This window comes from Mustela nigripes, chromosome 4 (assembly GCF_022355385.1).
Source record: "Mustela nigripes isolate SB6536 chromosome 4, MUSNIG.SB6536, whole genome shotgun sequence".
Taxonomy (NCBI): Eukaryota; Metazoa; Chordata; class Mammalia; order Carnivora; family Mustelidae; genus Mustela; species Mustela nigripes.
In genome coordinates, this window is record NC_081560.1 from 62594834 (window position 1) to 62614470 (window position 19637).

The 19637-nt window shown below is 36.5% G+C and overlaps 1 protein-coding gene across 1 annotated transcript in view; it reads left to right on the forward strand.

Annotated features, from left to right (window-relative positions):
• THSD7A (thrombospondin type 1 domain containing 7A) overlaps window positions 1-19637 on the forward strand; it is a 469954-nt gene that overhangs the window by 320785 nt on the left and 129532 nt on the right. The gene's annotated exons all lie outside the window — the stretch shown is intronic.

The window sequence follows — 19637 nt, forward strand, 5'->3', positions numbered from 1 at the left end:
CTCTACGGCAATAAATTTGACAATCTGGAAGAAATGGATGCATTCCTTCTCTTTCTTAAACTTTTAAAAATTCAATGATTAGTCATTTCTCCAAAATAGAAATCACTTTTTTTTTTTTTGCAGTCTTTTGACTGGTATTCTGTAATTCTTTTTTTTTTTAATTAAATTAATTTATTTATTTTCAGAAAAACAGTATTCATTATTTTTTCACCACACCCAGTGCTCCATGCAACCCATGCCCTCTATAATACTCACCACCTGGTACCCCAACCTCCCACCCCCTGCCACTTTAAACCCCTCAGATTGTTTTTCAGAGTCCATAGTCTCTCATGATTCACCTCCCCTTCCAATTTACCCCAACTCCCTTCTCCTCTCTAACATCCTGTGTCCTCCATGCTATTTGTTATGCTCCACAAATAAGTGAAACCATATGATAATTGACTCTCTCTGCTTGACTTATTTCACTCAGCATAATCTCTTCCAGTCCTGTCCATATTGCTACAAAAGTTGGGTATTCATCCTTTCTGATGGAGGCATAATACTCCATAGTGTATATGGACCACATCTTCCTTATCCATTCGTCCGTTGAATGGCATCTTGGTTCTTTCCATAGTTTGGCTGGTATTCTGTAATTCTTGAACGAATTTAAGAAAATCTGATCTTTCTATCATATTCATCCTCTCCATCCAAGAAGCTTGGTGTAATTCTCCATGATTTGTCAAGTTTTCCTTTATTTTTCTTGGTAGAGATTTGAGTTTTGTTATGTAGAACAAAGATACTCTCAAAGGAAGAGATGGGGTTATATGATTATTGTATTGATTATTACTTCATTCCATAGTACCTATGTCTCTCATTTCTAAAAGCAGAAGTCAATTTACTAAAGACTTAAGCCATATTTTTTTTAAAGATTTTACTTATTTATTTGACAGAGAGCACAAGCAAGGGGAGCAGCAGGCAGAGGGAGAGGGAGAAGCAGGCTCCCCACTGATGCAGGACTCGATCCCATGACCCTGGGATCGTGACCTGAGCTGAAGGCAGCTGCTTAACCACTTAAGCCACTCAGGTGTCCCTAAGCATATTTTTTTAGAGATGAAGGAGCAGAAAGCTACATTTTTTATTATGACTCTGCAGCTGAGTAGTTTTTAATACAATGTATTGAACTTCGTGAACTTTCCAGTCACCAAAGTACAAAATCAACATAGAGTTAAAAATGGTGTGTTGCATATTTTTAAATCTTAAGAAAGTAACTTTGTATTAAAATTTATGTTGCTACTAGCAAAGCACCATTATCCTGTAACTTTTCTTTCTAGTTTGGGCTTTGAGAGAATTGATCTGAGTTTGTCAACTATAATAATTCTTTTATTTCCTTAGCATTCAAAGTCTACAGAAATATATAAAATGCCTTAATAGACCTAGTGAAGATTATCCTGAAAGGGACAGGGTATGTTTAACAAAAGGAAAATACAGTTGACCCTTGAACAACATGGGTTTAAAATAAGCAGTTTCACTTATAGGAGGATTTTTTTTAACAAATATATTGGAAAATGTTTTGGAGGTTTGTAGCAAATTGAAGAAACTTGCAGAGAAATCACATAGCCTAGAAATACCAAAACTGTTAAGAAAGAGGTATTATTGTAAGAGTACAGTTTATAATACATATACAAAATATGTGTTAAGCTGTGGCTTATGTTATCGGTAAGACTCCTTTCTGGTCAACAGTAGGGTATTAGTAGTTAAAAGTTACTTGTCAATAGTTACATGTGGATTTTCAACTGCGAAGGGGGTTAGTACCCCTAAACACTATGTTGTTCAAGGGTCAGCTGAACAACATACAGCTGTACATACAGCTGAACTGTATGTACATGTCGATAGTTTTGACTTAATGTGTACCATACATTGATATTTTTATTTTCCAAGTACTTTCACATTATGGTGGAAACCAAATGAGCATTAACCACACAAAATATCTTCCCATAAGAAAAGTGAGAGCAATGAGCTATTAGAAACTTTAAAAAAACACTTATATTATTGTTTCTGCAGCCTTGATATGGTTCTTATATTCAGTATTTTACCATTGATCTGATCGTTATTTTATCCTGTCTTTATAATTTATTTTAATAATGCAGGATATCCTTATTGGAATAAAATTATTTTTAAACTGTCAACAAGAGATTTTTATCTCAAATTATCTGATATAGTAGTGACCAAAAATTAAAGAAACAAAAAAGCCCATGGATAAATGAGCAAAATACTGAAATATAGCATATAAGTATTCAATGTCATCTATAAACACGAGAGTATGTGAAAGAAAACTGGTTTAAATCAATATGATGAAATATTTATCCAAAGAACATTTTAAATAGTATTGATTTCTACTAGTTCCTATTTAGGCAAAGTGACCTACTTCAACTAGGCATTTGCCTAGTGGCCTGTGGGGAAACATGCACTTTTAAAAGGAACTGGGGAAGCAGGCTCTGAGTCTTGGACTTCTAAATAGTAGTAATTTTGTCCTAAGAATAACAGCATTATGAACATCCTCACTCTGGCAAATAGTGCCATTTCCTTACCACTCTCCCAGTCAAGTTTTTCCCAGACAGTTTCATGGAAGACCCTCTTATCAAAATCTTTATGAAGCCCTAATTTTCCTCTCCTTTATTTCAGTCACACCTTGCTTGCATTTAGGAGCTAAAGAAGCTTAGAAACTCTAAAAGTTTCCAGGCTAAGAACAGAAATCTAACTCAACCCTGTATCAGGAAGGGCTTATGAAATCCTTGTTGAAAATAATTATTAGGTATAATATTTTTTTCATCAGAAAATATATTTTGAGTTTCTCTATACAGTTGCCTTTTCATTCAATTTTTTTTTTTACTTAATAGTGTCTATATTGACAGCACTATCACAAAACCCATGTTGAAGTTATTATAACATTTATTCATTAAATTAGGTAATACCTCTTTTTAAAAACTGTAGGAAGAGATTCGCTGGTTTAAAAAATCAAAAACAATTTTACATCTCCTGAAAATTCTGGATAAATTTTATAATTAGTCCTCCTTTGTGTAGATTGCTAAAAATGATTATGAAGAACTTGTAACCAAGGTATGGGATTTCATTTACGCAAACACTTATATTAACCTCATCTCTCTAGTGTCTCTCTCTACTTTCTAAATACATTTCTCATTTTTAAAAATTACTATTAGCTAAGTCATAGGTGTTGCAAACCATATTAAAACTTTTGAGGGAGGTCAAGATAACGTAAGAGTAATGTAGGGCTAGTAAAGCGTCTGACTCTTGATTTTGGCTCAGGTCATGATCTCAGGATTGTGAGATCAAGCCCCGTATTGTGCTCCATCCTGGGTGTGGATCCTAGTTAAGATTCTCTTCCTTTCTGCCCCTCCCCACTGTGCATAAGCACATGTACCCTCTTTCTAAAATAAATCAATCTTTTAAAAAAATTAATAAGAATTCCCATTTCTAGACATTTGCCTTACAATTTTTAAAGTAAACCACTCAGAAGGCAGGGGCTGCCTGTACCTGGTGTGTGGCAGTCCTCTTTTCCTCCCACCTCCCAACCAGTCATTTGAAGGCAAAGTCCTAGAGAAGACATTGTGCTCTAAAAAGTTGTAAGCATGTGGCTCCACCTCACCATTTAAGCTTATAACTTCAGTGTCTCTAGAGAGCTCTGTCTTAGAGATCACACATGCCAATTAACAAATGAATTTTTCAGAATAGTGAATACACCTGCACAGCTTTTAGAAATAACAAGGCTATGCATATGTACTTGACATGTTTAACTCTTTAAATTTCAAAGAGACTAGAAGGTGACCTACATTTTGTAACTGTAAAGTATTGCTAATGGGATGGCTCAAGTTGGGTACTTTTCCTGTATTTGTGTGCCTGTGTGTGTGGGTGCTCTGATGTATGAAATGTCTGAGTGTGTAGTAAGTGTATTATCACTGTGTTCCTTACATGATCACCAATCGTGATGGGTGAAGTTCTGAAAATTCCCTAATAAAAGTACAGAAATTCTAAATGATTACATTTTGGAGAGCAGTATTTGTAGGCTTAAAAAAAAAAAATCACAGTCATCATTCTGATTTCCCATAAAAACTTAAGTGTATTTGTGGACTGGTGGTCTGAATATTTATACCCCTGCTTCCATGACTAAAATTGATTTTCCCCTCCACATTTGAGACATTTGTCTGTCATCAAACTTACTTTTTTCTCGTGCCAAAGGACATTTGATTGGATTATTCAACAGAAGGCAGCTTTACATTGTTGAGCACAATCAATATGTTGAGCACAATCAATATGTTCACTGATTTTATAGACTTTTCAGTGCCTGCCTTTCTAAGTGAAAGCTACACTGGCTCAGGTTCTAGTCACATTATACCAAAACTTGAAGATGTTTTACAACTGTAACATCTTTTATCAACCTAAAATAATACTCATCAAGTCTCTTCCTAAAAGTATGTACTCATATGTAGATAATCAACAAAAATTTTAAGCACTTATTATTTGCAAGATATGCAAAGGGACATACATGGTACTTCTCCTAAAGAAATTTACAAACCAGTAGCATATATGAAATATTTGCATAAAAGGTAATTGACAATAAAAATAGCACATAATTAATTTTATATGAGTCATACTGTCAGTAATGATAGAGGTAATATCTCCCATTTATTTTAACAGCTATTGCATACCAGGCTCTTTATACTGTGTTCAGCTATTATATCATTCCTGTATAATTTTTATAACCGCTCTCCAGAAGAGACAGTATTAACTCTTCATCCATTTAGCAGACAAGTACTTCATAAGTTACTCAAGATTGTGCATCTGGAAAAGAGTTTAAAATCCAGTTGCATTTGACTCTAATGTCTGCCGTCTTTTGAAGCACCACATTGCATCCCCACAGATGTTACAGATTTTCAGAAGAAGTTAGAGATTGTCCTCAGCAACGTGGACAGGAAGATTTTACAGAGATGGTACAAATTCATTTAGCATTTCTTTTTCTTTTTTTAAGATTTTATTTATTTATTTGATAGAGAGAGACACAGAGAAAGAGGGAACACAAGCAGGGGGAGCAGGAGAGGGAGAAGCAGGCTTCCTGCTGAGCAGGGAGCCTGACACACAGGGCTCAGTCCCAGGACCCTGGGATCATGACCTGAGCCAAAGGTAGCCACTTAATGACTGAGCCACCCAGCGCCCCTCATTTAGCATTTAATGGTATGAAGGACTCTAAAAAGTTGAAAGAAGGACAAAAGGGCTTTAAGTTGGTGAGTAAAGACAGAAAGACCAGGAGCACATGTGTCCTGAAGAATTGAATATACTGATATGTACAGAAATTGCATCTGAAAGTCACTTGGAAATAAATCTGAAGGGAGAGTCAATAACGTAAGATTATAGAAAGGGTTGTATGCCCCCTAATGGCTTGTGATTTATTCTTGAATGCACCAGACTTAGTTGAAGCCTTTTGAGGAAAAGTATAAAACTATCAACTGCTATATGGAAACTACTGTATTAACTGACAGGACTGCAGGATAGAAGGAATGCATGGACATCTGGAAATAAAGAGAAGAGCTAGGAAATATTTAAACTAGTCCAAAGACAGAGGGGCTAGGTTTCAGAATACTCATGCACTGGAACTAAGATTATAGGTGAGAGATTTTTTTTTTTAAGATTTATTGATTTATTTGAGAAAGTGTGTGCATAAATGGGGGAAGGGCTGAGGGAGAGAGAGAGAGAGAGGGCAGGGGAAGAGGAGAGAAGCAGACTCCTTGCTGAGTGGGGAGCCTGATGAAGGACTTGAGGGCAGGATGCTGAGATCATGACCTGAGCCAAAACAAGAGTCAGATGCTTAGCTGACTGAGCCACCCAGGTGCCCCATAGATGAGAGAGAGTTTTAAGAACTCATGAAATTTTTATGAGTGAAAAATTCAAGTAGAATGTTTATTCAAATACGTCTTCAAGATTTGGGGGCTAAATAACTCAAAAAACAATGTTACCATGAAGAGATTTATCTAAATTTATGGGAGCAAATGCCTTTGAGAAAAGGGGTTATTTAGGTGGATTTGTTCTATATATGAGATACTGGCAGCATAAGCAAATTAAAAGCAAATGATGAGTACAGGATAGAACACCAAAAGAGATGTCAGGAAATGAAATACAACTTGTCAAATGTATAATGACATATAAAGCCAGCAGACTAGATCAGATCTTTCAGTAAAGAAAGTATAGTTGAAGCCAAGTATAATTCTTGTCTGAATTACTACACCATGCAAAGTAAGTCCTAGAAAATTTTAAAGGTAATAATATATTTCTGTTGCATAGAAAAGTGAACCGAGACTCAGGTTAAGGCAGCTTACTAATGTCATACCTAGCAACACTTCCACCATGGGTGGTAGAAGAGTAATCATTAGGACTAATGGTATTTCTAAAAAAGAGGTTGGGGGAGGACACGTTGGCAGAACGTTTGAAAGCACTGGGGAGCCAAGAAGGTCGTAAAGAATGACAGTCAAAGATCTGAGAGAAGGGACGCCTGGGTGGCTCAGTTGGTTGAGCAGCTGCCTTCGGCTCAGGTCATGATCCCAGAGTCCTGGGATTGAGTCCCACATCGGGCTTCTTGCTCAGCAGGGAGCCTGCTTCTCCCTCTGCCTCTGCCTGCCACTCTGTCTGCCTGTGCTCGCTCTCTCCCCCTCTCTCTCTCTCTGATAAATAAATAAAATCTTTAAAAAAAAAAATCTGAGAAAAATATAAAATGACATGGAATATAGTAATTCTTTACAATGCTTTGAATATACTGTTTTAAACCTGGCGATTCACAGACCTGTACCCCTGGGGATAAAAATATACGTTTATAAAAAAATAAAAAAATTAAAAACTTAAAAAAAAAAAAAAAAAGATCTGAGAGAAGAATGACCAAAATAGAAGTCCGATATTTGGATAGTTGGAGCTGTGGCGATATCTGCAACTCCAGGAGAGAAGGCTGAGAAGATTCACAGAGCTTTTAATAGTTTCAGAGTGCTGTGGAGACAAAAATTAGAATCCAGAGGCCACTAAACAAGGAAGGCCTTAGTAAACTCATCTGTTTCTGGTGTGGGACCTTTAAAGCGCTCTGCCTTGTGATAAAGCAGAAGGATAAATGAAATATAGACCAATGCACAAAGATTCTAAAGCCTACCTTCAGATCACTTCAGTCATGAAAATTGGATTATGTTGTCCAGGATTACAAGATATAAGTACATAAATTTTTTTTAAAGATTTTATTTATTTATTTGAGAGAGAGAGAAAGAGGGAACATGAGATGGGAAGAGGCAGAGGGAGAAGCAGACTCCCCGCTCCGGAGCGGGGAGCTTGATGTGGGACTCGTTCCCGGGACTCTGGGATCATGATCTGAACTGAAGGCAGTTGCTTAACCAACTAAGCCACCCAGGTGCCTGATACATAAATATTATATGAGATTTTAATAGACTGTTCTCAAAAACTGAGAAAATTCAGATTTGAAAAGCACAATTAGTAAATTTGAACTAAAAGAATACTACAACAATTACAGAGTACTCTTTTCAATAAATGTGTGGTCTTTAAATATCATGGGACATAAAGCAAGTCTCAGTATATTTAAAAGATAAATCTTCTAGAGTACGTTTTCTTTCTTTCTTTGTTTCTTTCTTTTAATTAACCCGGATTTTTTTTTTTAAGATTTTATTTATTTATTTGACAGAGAGATGGCCAGAGAGGAAACATAGCAGGGGGAGTGGGAGAAGGAGAAGCAGGCTTCTGGGCAAGCAGGGAGCCTAACGTGGGGCTCAACCCCAGGACCTGGGGATCATGACTCGAGCCGAAGGCAGATGCATAATGACTAAGCTACCCAGGTGCTCCCATAGAACTAATCATAGAACTGTTAAGTTAGAATTTGTTTTTTTATTAATTCTTTGTATGTGCGGAAGTTAAGAAATCATTTCCCAAGGAACACAAAAGGAAAGTAGTATATATTTTGAATTGATTTATAATGTCAAAACTTATGAGATCAGCTAAAGCCATGTGTAGAGAGAAATATATAATCTTAAAGACAAATATATTAGAAGTAAAGAATACTGAAAGAATCAGTGAACTAAGTATCCTTCCCATGCACTTAAACAAATAAAATAGAGGGGTGCCGTTGTGGCTCGGTCGGTTAAGCCTCCTATTAACCTTGAATTTTGCTCAGGTCATGATCTCAGGGTTGTAAGATCAAGCCTCACATTGGGCTCCACTGCTGGGCATGGACCCTGCTTGAGATTCTTTCTCTCTCTCTCTCCCTGACCCTCCCCTACTTCATGTTCTCTAAATAAATAAATAAAATAGAAATATAAACTCAAAATAATAGGAAGGAAAAAAATTTTAAAGAGCAAAAAATTTATGAAGACAAGAAAGTATACACTGGATAGGGTAGATGAACACAAATGTGGTTTTCTGAAGGAACTAATGGCATTTATAAACCCATACGGAGACTAATGAAGAAAAAGAAATGAAAGCACAGATTACTGGTTTCAGGGTGAAAAGTGGGACATCATTATAGATCCTAGACATCAAAAAATAGTAAAAGGATATGATAAATGAATTCATGCTGATACAATTTAAAATTTAGATGAACAGAGTCCCAGAAAAATACAACTCACCAAAACTGAATCCAAAATAAATGTCTTCCCATAAGGATAATCACAGACCCAGATGGCTTTACTAGTAAATACTGCCAAAATATTAAGGAAAAAAACAATGCCAATCTTATAAAAAATTTTTGAAAGAATCAAATATGATGAACATTTCCTGAGTTATTGAATGGTACCAAACATAATATTAATACCAAAGTTAAGTCAAAATTAGATATCAGAATTAGATACAAAAATTCTAAGTAAAAATTAGCAAATCATATCCAATTATACATAAAAAGGGTAATACCTAGTAACCAGATGTCCATTTCCAAGAATATGAGTTCAGTTTATCATTCAAAAATTAAACAGTTGATTTAATTAATTACACAGTGGATGAAAAAAACCATACAATTATCTCAGTAGACTCAGGAAAAATATTTGATAAAATTTAACTTTCATTCATGTTTAAAAAAATAAAAAACCCTGTAACAATCTAGGCATAAAAGGAAACTCCTTAACTTCATAATAATATAATAAAAACATATACATCATACTTAATGGTGAAATATTAAACCTTTCTCTCCTATAAATAACAATGAAGATACATTATCACCACTCATATTAATTAATTATCAAATCAAGTCATTTTGTATATTAAACATATCCAGCAACTATAAGATTGTAATAAAAATTACAGCCTATTTACTTGTTTAGTCACCCTTCAGTAGGAAATCTAGAGCAAGTCTAAAATTCATATGGAAATTCAGAGGGCCAAGAATAAGCAATACACTCTCAAAACAGAAAGCTGGAAATATATACTGTATCAGAGAGCAAGACTTTTCATTAACCTAAGTAAGACCTAGTGGTATTGTGACAAGGTATGGGATTAGGTCAGTTGATCAAGAGAACCACATGTTTGTGGACACAATATATGATAAAACTGGCAAAGCATGGGTGGATATCTTTGTTTTTTTTTTTCAATAAATGATACCAGATCAATGGGATAACAAGAAAAAAAAAAGAAAGAAACTTGATCCTTCTCTCAAGCAATACACATGAATCAATTGCAACTGGATTATAAATCAAAAGGTAAAAGATAAAACAATACAGTTTCTAATCTAGGAGATAATGTAGGAAATTAACTTTATAAGCTGTATAAATTGTCTTTAATAACATCTGAAGGAAAAAAGATTCATAAGCTAAAGCCAATAAATTCTATTAATCATAAAGTATTATGATCACAGAAAGGCAAGGGAAAGAATGCGAGAACATATTTGCTGACAGAGCTTTTGTATTCAGAATATGTAAAGAACCACTGCTCTTCAATAAGAAAAATGCATTAAAAAAAACACAGTCATATCAGTAGGAAAAAAAGTTCAGGAGACTTGAACAGATTTTTTTTTTTCCAAAAGAGACACCCTAAACCAATAAATATATTAAAGCATAACTCTTACTAGTAACTGGGAAATTCTAACTAAAACCAAAATGATATACCACCAAACAGTCACCAGAATGGCTAAAATTAAAAGGTTAGACAACCTTGCAGCCCTGGAATAAATCCCACTTGGTCGTGGTGAATAATCCTTTTAATGTACTGTTGAATCCTATTGGCTAGTATTTTGTTGAGTATTTTCGCATCTGTGTTCATCAAGGATATTGGTCTATAGCTCTCTTTTTTTGATGGGATCCTTGTCTGGTTTGGGGACCAAGGTGATGCTGGCCTCATAAAATGAGTTTGGAAGTTTTCCTTCCATTTCTATTTTTTGGAACATTTTCAGGAGAATAGGAATTAGTTCTTCTTTAAATGTTTGGTAGAATTCCCCCAGGAAGCCGTCTGGCCCTGGGCTTTAGTTTGTTTGGAGATTTTTAATGACTGTTTCAATCTCCTTACTGGTTATGGGTCTGTTCAGGCTTCCTATTTCTTCCTGGTGCAGTTGTGGTAGTTTATATGTTTCTAGGAATGCATCCATTTCTTCCAGATTGTCAAATTTATTGGCATAGAGTTGCTCATAGTATGTTCTTATAATACTTTGTATTTGTTTGGTGCTAGTTGTGATCTCTCCTCTTTCATTCATGATTTTATTTATTTGGGTCCTTTCTCTTTTCTCTTTGATAAGTCGGGCCAGGGGTTTATCAATTTTATTAATTCTTTCAAAGAACCAGCTCCTAGTTTCGTTGATTTGTTCTATTGTTTTTTTGGTTTCTATTTCATTGATTTCTGCTCTGATCTTTATGATTTCTCTTCTCCTGCTGGGCTTAGGGTTTCTTTCTCGTTCTTTCTCCAGCTCCTTTAGGTGTAGGGTTAGGTTGTGTACCTGAGACCTTTCTTGTTTCTTGAGAAAGGCTTGGACCATTTCCTTACACCACACACAAAAATAGTCTCAAAATGGATGAAGGACCTCAATGTGCGAAAGGAATCCATCAAAATCCTTGAGGAGAACACAGGCAGCAACCTCTTGACGAAGCAAGCAACACAGCCGCAGCAACATCTTCCTAGGAACAACGCCAAAGGCAAGGGAAGCAAGGGCAAAAATGAACTATTGGGATTTCATCAAGATCAAAAGCTTTTGCACAGCAAAGGAAACAGTTAACAAAATCAAAAGACAACTGACAGAATGGGAGAAGATATTTGCAAACGACATATCAGATAAAGGACTACTGTCCAGAATCTATAAAGAACTTAGCAAACTCAACACCCGAAGAACAAATAATCCAATCAAGAAATGGGCAGAGGACATGAACAGACATTTCTGCAAAGAAGACATCCAGATGGCCAACAGACACATGAAAAAGTGCTCCATATCACTCGGCATCAGGGAAATACAAATCAAAACCACAATGAGATATCACCTCACGCCAGTCAGAATGGCTAAAATCAACAAGTCAGGAAATGACAGATGCTGGCGAAGATGCGGAGAAAGGGGAACCCTCCTACACTGTTGGTGGGAATGCAAGCTGGTGCAGCCACTCTGGAAAACAGCATGGAGGTTCCTCAAAATGTTGAAAATAGAACTGCCCTATGACCCAGCAATTGCACTATTGGGTATTTACCCTAAAGATACAAACGTAGTGATCCAAAGGGGCACGTGCACCCGAATGTTTATAGCAGCAATGTCCACAATAGCCAAACTATGGAAAGAACCTAGATGTCCATCAACAGATGAATGGATCCAGAAGATGTGGTTATATATACACAATGGAATACTATGCAGCCATCAAAAGAAATGAAATCTTGCCATTTGCGACAACATGGATGGAACTAGAACGTATCATGCTTAGCGAAATAAGTCAAGCAGAGAAAGACAACTATCATATGATCTCCCTGATATGAGGAAGTGGTGATGCAACATGGGGGCTTAAGTGGGTAGGAGAAGAATCAATGAAACAAGATGGGATTGGGAGGGAGACAAACCATAAGTGACTCTTGATCTCACAAAACAAACTGAGGGTTGCTGGGGGGAGGGGGTTTGGGAGAAGGGGGTGGGATTATGGACATTGGGGAGGGTATGTGCTTTGGTGAGTGCTGTGAAGTGTGTAAACCTGGTGATTCACAGACCTGTACCCCTGGGGATAAAAATATATGTTTATAAAAAATAAAAAATTAAAAAAAAATAAAAGGTTAGACAATACCAAGAGTTCATGAAGATAGAGAGCAAGAGAATTCTCAAATACAGCTGGAGAAAAGTGATAGTTTGCCCATTACCTAGCCAAAAAGAATGCACACAACACCAGTGACTTAGGAATCCCACCCCCAAGTATATACCAAAAAGAGATGTATGTATAAACACATGAAAATATGTAAAGAATGTTAGTAAATTATTCATATGACTTTCAAAACTAAGCAAAACTAAAAAACTGAGCCAAAAATCACGTTAGTGCTTCCTTGGGGTGCCTGGGTGAATCAGTCATTAAGAATCTGCCTTCAGCTCAGATCATGATCCTGGGGTCCTGGGACTGAGTCCCGTGTCGGGCTTCCTCATCAGTGAGCCTGCTTCTCCCTCTCCCTCTGCCACTCCCCCTGCTGTGCTATCTCTCTCCATCAAATAAATAAATAAAATCTTAAAAAAATAATAATAATAAGAAGAAGAGGTGGGAAAGAAGGGGAAATAGTTGGCAAGGTCACAAGGCAGTAGAGGTTCTTTGGGGCTGCTAACACAGCTCTATTTTGTGATCCGGAGGATGATAACCCAGATGTTTGCTTTGTCATAATGACAGAGTACTTTTTTTGAGAATGTTGTATGTGTATTTCAATAAAAGTATTAGGAGTAAAACCAAAATGTTTTGAAAAATGAGTCTTTTTCCATTGTTGGAAAATGGAAGTAAAGGATTCAAATTCAGATCTACCTAACCTCAAAGCCCAAGAAGGATTTATCCTCATTTGGGAGAACAGATATTAGTAAAACCCTGGGGCATATTCAGATTTGGTAAACAGATCCCTCAGGAAGTCTATATTAGTGAACAGTAAAAATGGAAGCTTCAGAGAATACCTGTGAATGAAATACGTTCCTACGTCCTCTGCCATTCTTAACTGTGATTCCATTTACAGTCAGTGCTGCAAAGTGTGGTTTACTATTTCACATGAGTTCATTTTGTTCACTGGCCTTGATTGTGTATTTCTGGAAACCACAAGTCATATTTAATTGGCTTTTAATTTTCCACAACATAGTTCCGAGTACATAGCACAGATAGGGTGAATATGTCTTGTGTAATACAATTTCAGGGGAAAACATCTGATACGTATTTTTGTGGGTTTTTATTTTTTTCTACTTCCTCTTCCTTGCTTCTATTAAGATAATTGATTGATTCACTTTGTCAGGGAAAGAATGTTTGTTTGTCTTATCCTCTTCACTGGTGCACCCACTGTACCTAAAATGGTGCCAGCACATTCATGAGTGATGCTTGGCGGTTACCAAACCATTCAGTCCTAAAAGCACTCTCGTGCTTCTCTGTCAGCTTAGGATACACTCTCCTACCAATTTCTTTGTACTGAAATTCTACTCATTTCTCACAAGTCCACTTGAGCAATTGCCACAATTTTCCTTTTTCCATCCAGTCAGAACCAAATGCTTTCCCCTGGGATTCCAGTTGTGATTTCTTTGTATCCCTGTAATAGCTTGTATGATGTTCCTCCTGCATTGCTCTTAGTTGTGCGTATGTCTGCCTCTCCAACGCGAGTTGTAAGAAGATAGACTATGTGAGGGAAGCAAGAGGCAAATGGACACTAATATGGCTTAAGAAGCTGTTCTAGACTCTGAGCAGAGTGCCTCATCGGCTCTGAGAAGTTAGATGTCATGGCCAACATGATACATGCAGTCAAGCTTGGATTTGAATGCAAGTCCCCGTGGTCCAAAGTCAGTTCTCTTTTCACCTCTCCATGCTGCCTCCAGAGCACTGTGTCTGTTCCTGTCTGCCTGTGGCTCTTAGAGCTCCTATCCCAGTGTCCTCCATGGGGTGGTCCAGAAGGATCTGTGAATCTGAATAGTCTCTTGGTTCTTCAGTTATAAATGTTGAATTTCCCTGAAGAACACCTGATTCTGGATGGGAAGTAGGTAGATTAGCATATAGAAATGATATATCTGTCTGTTTTCATAAAGATTCAGAAAAATAAACCAACTGTAAGATTTTCTTCTCTGTGTTTCAGTGTATGCATCTTTAAAATGTGCTTTCTATACAAGACGTTTACAAAATTATATTTAAAATAGTGTAGTTGTTGACAGCTCGGATGGATAGAAGGCCCTTAAAAGAACTTGAGGTAAAATGACAATCAAAAGCTCACTCCAAAATCTTTTAGTATGTTGTGATTTTCTTTCTTTTTCTCTTCTCTGATTCCCTTGTGCTTATTTTTTACTTTACGGCCTGTACTTGTTATATTCCGTGCATCTATTTTTAATGACATAGCTGTGTTTCAGGAGGGAAAATTTCTTTTTTTAATATCTCAGTATAAGTATGTTTTGAAGTGTGGTTTTCTGATTTTTTTTTAATTATATGGAAATATTCCTACCTTGTCCTCCTCAAACTGATGACTCTATGAATGTGACAGATGGCAATATATTTTATATTTAAAAATAATTATTGGGATGGGGAAAACATACTGTTGCTTTCTCCCGTCCCTTTGCATCACAGAAAGGCTTTATGTACATGACCATTACTACAATTATGATAGAAAACAGCAATGTAAATAAGGATCCATATGTCCTCCTCTTATCAAAGTGCTAATGAGATTACAGTACCATCAGCACCATATCCCCTAATCCAATTTCATTGTTAAATGTACAGGGAATTACTTAAGAATAGGCTGATTTCAATTTAAAATTAATATTTAATCTTTCAAAGATGCTATTTTCATTCGGCTTATCTGTCCTGTAAAGAATAAATCATTATATGGAGATTTATATTGTCAGTAAATAGCCTACTTTTTCTTAAGAAAAACAAGTTTTTCAGACAATTAAGAATTTAAAGCCAAAATATTATTTATAGCAATTTAAACTGAAGCCAGACATTGGCCTAAGCACTTAGACAAGGTCATCTCTGCACACCAGCAAGGTTGACTTGCCGGTGGTAGCTTCATTCTATGGGAAGATGGGTTGGGCAGCTCTGTTATATCAGCAATGTACACTTTAGTAATTTCTCTTCTGGCAGAGCCACCAAATCAGTAGTAGGTCATCTAGAGCCAGGAATCAATTCTTACAGAGTTATTTCTAGGGTTCAGGAACGTTAACCAGACTTAATTAACCTCCCTACTTATCTTGGATTCTGCCTTTCCTATTTCAAGAAATGGGTCCATGCATTACTTTAAAATTTCTGACTTTATGAGTATATTTTATGTTAGGTATGTATTTTATGAGTGCAGTCAGCTTAAGTTTGGGATTTGAATTTCTTTTCAGTAGGTTTCCTAAATTGCTGATTAGATATTAAACTTTATTTTAGCTAAAATAGAGCCTAAAATAAAAATGCATAGCAACAGTAGCCCCTAGAAATCCTTAAGGAGGGGAATTGACAAATGACTTTAAAAAAGATGACCACGACCAAAATTTCTCACATTTATATAGTTTAAACAATTTTCATCTGTTATTCATTCACTAACAGTATACTCTTCAGTCATGAATGATACTGCTACTTGAAATATTTTGATAGCCTTTTAATGGGGCTTGGTCAGACACAGTTTTGAAGTCTCAGTTCACCCCAAGCAATATTCCTTCTTTTTTCTCAGTTCCTTGTAAGATACTCTCCCTGGATAGTATAACCAAGATATCATGCATGCAAGTCAACACCAGAGATGTATTAGAAAGGTTACTTAAATATAATTACAGAGAACTGAATTCTAATCCTTATTCTGGTACTTACTGTAAAACACTGGACAAGTCTTTTATCTCATCCCAAGCTCGGTTTGTTTGTCTCTTAAAAAATTTTTTTTAAATCATGGATAAGATCCTTGAGGCTTTGTCTGTAATAGTAACTCTGTGTGTGGTAATGAATCCAGTTCAATGCAACAGCAATATCTTACTTTCGTGATCATAGATAATGAAATTTTCATATTAAGTAGGTACATCACATTTGATTGTTGCTATTTATGCTTATTTGTAGCACTCTGAATTATTAAATTGTCTGCCTTGAACATTTACAGGGTCAAAGAGGAATTCTCTCTTTTCATCTAAAAGTAGATGTGCATAGTGTGAAGTGAAGTAGAAATTGTGAGAGGTCAACCAGAGATATATCAACTAAATAATAGGTTGAAAAATAAAATCAACTTGCCATCATCCTCTCCTGTGATTATTCAATACCAGTCTTGTTGGAGTTGTGGACATTAAGTTAAAATATTGCATGCCCAGCAACTAACTATAATGTTCAGAGGCCGATAGTGGCTGATCCATAGTCCAGCAAGCAAATCCCATTATTAGAACAGAGACTAAAATCATGGCAACATTTTTCCATTTGCAATTGAAGCCATGTGTTTTAATATTTTCTAATGGGCTTTCTGATGTGATTCTTGATTATATGTAAAAGCTTTTCTCTATTACTAGGGTTTCTACAAATTCATTTATCACCTTTTTTTTTTTTGCCATTCAAAGCAAAAGAAAACAATTTTAAATGAATATAAATATGAAGCAGCTGGTGTCTTGTTCAGGATTGCATGAAACCCTCCTTCCGGTATGTTAGGATGGAGTAACAGTACTGAAGGCTTAGTTCCCCCGCAAATGTTAGTAATTATTAGTTTCTGAGCCTCCATGTGGTCTTAGCCCTATGTCCTTATATTCTTCTAAAGGTATAATAATATTCTTGAAAGGAGAAAGTGAGTAACTTATTTTAAGTACACTTAGTATTTTTAAATGTTACTAAATAATTATACTGTTGACCTGTTTAAAATTTTTGTTTTTGATATATATAGAAGATCACAGGTAGTGTTCTCTGTCATGAGATCCAATCAGCGGCTGTCTCCTTGCTCAGCAGGAAGCCTGCTTCTCCTTCCACCTGCCACTTCCCCTACCTTTGCATTCTCTCTCTCTGACAAATAAATAATTGAAATCTTAAAAAAAATAAAATAAATATCATTTTGTGGAGTTCAGGTGAAATGCACATAATGTGAAAGTAAACATTTTAAAATACATAAATTAGTGAAATTTAGTACGTTCACAGTGTTGTGCAACCACCATTTCTGCCTATCTCTAAAAGTTTTCATCACCCCAAGAAAATAACCTGTAGCCATTAAGCAGGAACTCCCTATTTCTTTGTCTACCCACCAACCCCCACCCCCTGCCCAGCCCACGGTAACCACCAATATGCCTTCTGTCTCTATGGGTTTACCTATTCTGGATATTTCAATGAGTGGAATCATAGAATATGTGACCTGTGTGTGGCTTTTTTCACTTATCATGACATTTTCAAGATTCATCTTCATTGCAGCACATGTTAGTACTTCATTCCTTTTTTAATGTACAAGTAATATTCCCCACCCCCCACTCACCTGCTGATGGGTATTTGAGATGTTTCTACCTGACTGTTGTGAATAGTGCTGCTGTGAACATTAGTGTGCAAGTTTTTGTGTGGGCGTATGTTCTCGATTCTCTTGAGAATATACCAAGGAGTGGAATTGCTGGGCCATATAGTAGTTCTAGTTAAACCCTTTGAGGAGTAGCCAAACTGTTTTGCATAGTTCTGTGGAGTTTTCACAGACTGCACCATTTTGCATTTCTTCTTGCAGTTAGTGTATCTACAGCCTCAGCAATGCCTCTTCTTCTCCTCCTCCCCCCTGGCTTCTGGCTTCTTCCTCCCCCTCCCCATCATCATCTTTGTCCTCTTGTCTATTTGCATCTTTTTTGGGAAAAATAATTTTTTAGTTATTAAAATTTAAATTTTTAAAATTTTTTAATTAGGTTGTCTTTTTATTCTTTATTATAACTGCCTTGTGTCTAGCTATCGTAGTCATATGTATACTCAGCAAATACTTAATAAGCTTGTACTTTGTGCCCAATCCTTTTTTGATCCTTGGGGATACAGCAGTGAGAGGGGAAACAGGTAATATCCCTGACTTGGTAGTATTGCATTCTAAAGGAGAGACAGAACATAAACAAAAGATTTAATGCATCAAGGTATGCTAACAATCATAAAAAAAAGTCTGAAAACAAAACAAAGAACAAAGAAGGTGTAGTGATGGAAAGCTGTGCATGGGGAGAAGAGTATTTTTGTCAGAATGGTCAGGCAAGGCCTTTCTCAGGGAAGGGTCAGAGACTTGTCATGAAGGAGCAAAGAAAGTATCCGAGAGAAAAGTATTATATTCAGAGGAAGGGCCCGGCCAGGAGAGAGTGTTGCAGGAGTATGGATCACAAAGGCCAATATGGCTGAAGCAGAGAGAGCCGGCAGAGGAAGCATGGTGGGAGCCAAGAACGAGATCATGGGGGGCCTTTTGGGAGTTGGGGAAGAGTTCCATGTTAATGGGAAGCCACTGGAAGATTTCAGTAGAGGAATGATGTAATCTGAATTATGTTTTAAAAGGATCGTTCCAGCTGCTGAGTGGAGAAGAGCAACAGTAGAAGCTGGAACCTAGAAAGGAGCCAAATCTGTAATGACATAATCAGGATACAAATGAGCCAAATGCATTTTATAACCACATAAATCAAGCAGAGTCCTTATAATTAGTAGGAATGTGCATTCTCTGTGCTAAGAAAATAACTAGTTCATAGAAAAACTTTTTTTTTTAAAATCAAAACATCGAAACATTTGGATTTTATAGTGCCTCTTGGGGAAGTTAAATTATTTTTACATACTGCTATCTCTGCTTCAGTCCTGCTTCAGGAACTGTGCCTTCACTCCAGGACCTTCTTAGGTCTGTACTGTTCTCATAAAATTTTATTTAGTTTGTTTCAGAGGTACTTTTAAAAACAGGTACTTTTTGTAAAGCACACTTAGATTCTCTGTCCTGTAATTCTAGAATTTCATCAAGCCAAGTCACTACCAAAGGAGAAGAAACTAGATCATAAGTCCCACAGATAGACGACTCTGAAGCTGTAATGCACGTCCTATTAATGCAATAATTGCACAAATGGCATTCATTTAGCATGCTTGATTTCCTAATTATTCTGAATCCTTACTTCACTTTTTTTTTAAGCTTTTTATTTTTATTTATTTGACGGAGAGACACAGCAAGAGAGAAAACACAAGCAGGAAGAGTGGGAGAGGGAGAAGCAGGCTTCCCACTCAGCAGAGAGCCCAATTCGGGGCTCAGTCCCAGGATTCTGGGATCATGACCTGAGCTGAAGGCAGAGCTTAAGGGCTGAGCCATCCAGGTGTCCAATACTTCACTTTTAAACATGCAAAATTTTCCATAACCCAATTCCTGGTTTTTAAAATCTGATGGGAAAAGACAATTCTTTCTGAATCTTAAGTCTTTCTATTTTTTTTATTATTTTTTTTAGATTTTACTTATTTATGAGAGAGAGAGAGTGAGTAAGCAGGGGAAGGAACAGAGGGAGAGGGGCAAGCCGGTTCCCCACTGGCTGAGTGCAGAGCCCT